This window comes from Stegastes partitus, unplaced genomic scaffold (assembly GCF_000690725.1).
Source record: "Stegastes partitus isolate 25-593 unplaced genomic scaffold, Stegastes_partitus-1.0.2 Scaffold2362, whole genome shotgun sequence".
NCBI lineage: Eukaryota > Metazoa > Chordata > Actinopteri > Pomacentridae > Stegastes > Stegastes partitus.
Window position 1 is genome coordinate 19,662 of NW_007580093.1, and position 1,467 is coordinate 21,128.

The 1,467-nt window shown below is 43.5% G+C and overlaps 1 protein-coding gene across 1 annotated transcript in view; it reads right to left on the bottom strand.

Annotated features, from left to right (window-relative positions):
* The window catches only part of tmprss15 (transmembrane serine protease 15), a gene marked incomplete at its 3' end in the record, with an annotated part of 21,736 nt that overhangs the window by 19,435 nt on the left and 834 nt on the right, over window positions 1–1,467 (bottom strand). The window lies entirely within an intron of this gene.

Genomic DNA, 1,467 nt, shown 5'->3' on the forward strand with positions numbered 1-1,467 from the left:
TGTTTCTAAGAATGTTTACATTAATGTTTATGTGTTCATAAGAATGTTTACATGTTTATGTGTATGCTGACAAAACCTTTGTAAGCATTGCTGTCATTCACACGTCACCTGGCTCACCTGGCTCACCTGTCCTCCTGCTGTTGTTGATCAGACTCTAAAGTCCAGCGGCTGTAAACCTGTCAGGTAATCTGCTGTAATCAGGCCCCGCCCCCTGCACCCACCTGGCAGCTTGCCTGCAGAGCCTTACAGGAAACGTTTATCTGACATAGTGATGCAGCCGTCAGCAGGTTTACAGACGTCCCAACTGAATCTTCACATCTTAGAAAACATTGTATTCTACACTGAGATGAGAAAACAGCCACATGAAACAAAGGTTCCAGCAAAACTGCAAGACGTTTGCCACAAATGCAGTTTACGTATGAAAACAGGACTTGTCTGCAAACGTTCAGCTTCACTGCCAAAGAACAACTGCAGCTACCACCGGCTACAGAAACTGGCCACCGACTTTTAGTCATCCAGGGCATCTGGACTTGTTTTGGTTGATGAAGAAGTGAAATGTCTTCAAGAACCGGAACAAGTCCAGTTGCTTCTGAGGATCAAACTTCTCTTTCTTGCCAGAATGTTGCTGGAAGTTTGTCTCTAGTTACAAATCAGTCAAATGTTTTTCTTTAGGTTACAGTCAAACTGGCACCATGACTTGAGGAACTGGTGGAGCTGGTGGGTGAACAGGTGATAGGTGGTATCAGAACCAAACTGGGGCCTAAAGGTTGCTGCGTCTCTGGTGGCATCAACAGACTGCTTTACAACCACCGTTAGCCATCGGCTCGCTGATTGTAGCCACGCTGCAGCTTGTCAGAGACTGATTCTCTACAAACTGTCAGACAGTCGGAACCCTGTGGTCCAGTTCAGTCAGAACAACAGCAGAGGTCAGATGGAAGAAACAGAAGCAGCTCATCAGGAGGAGTGTGGGAAGAACCAGAGCTCCGTTCTTTAGATCAGTGTCCTAGAAGTTGGTCCTCAGCTGTTCTGACGTTAGGGTTATAGGGTAACAGGGTTATAGGGTAATAGGGTAATAGGGTTATAGGGTTATAGGGTAATAGGGTAATAGGGTTATAGGGTAATAGGGTAATAGGGTTATAGGGTTATAGGGTAATAGGTTTAAAGGATAATATGGTAATAGGGAAATAGGGTTACAGGGTTATATGGTAATAGGGTTATAGGGTAATAGGGTTATAGGGTTATAGGATAATAGGGTAATAGGGTTATAGGGTAATAGGGTAATAGGGTTATAGGATAATAGGGTAATAGGGTTATAGGGTAATAGGGTAATAGGGTTATAGGGTTATAGGATAATAGGGTAATAGGGTTATAGGGTAATAGGGGAATAGGGTAATAGGGTAATAGGGTTATAGGATAATAGGGTAATAGGGTTATAGGGTAATAGGGGAATAGGGTTATAGGGTTATA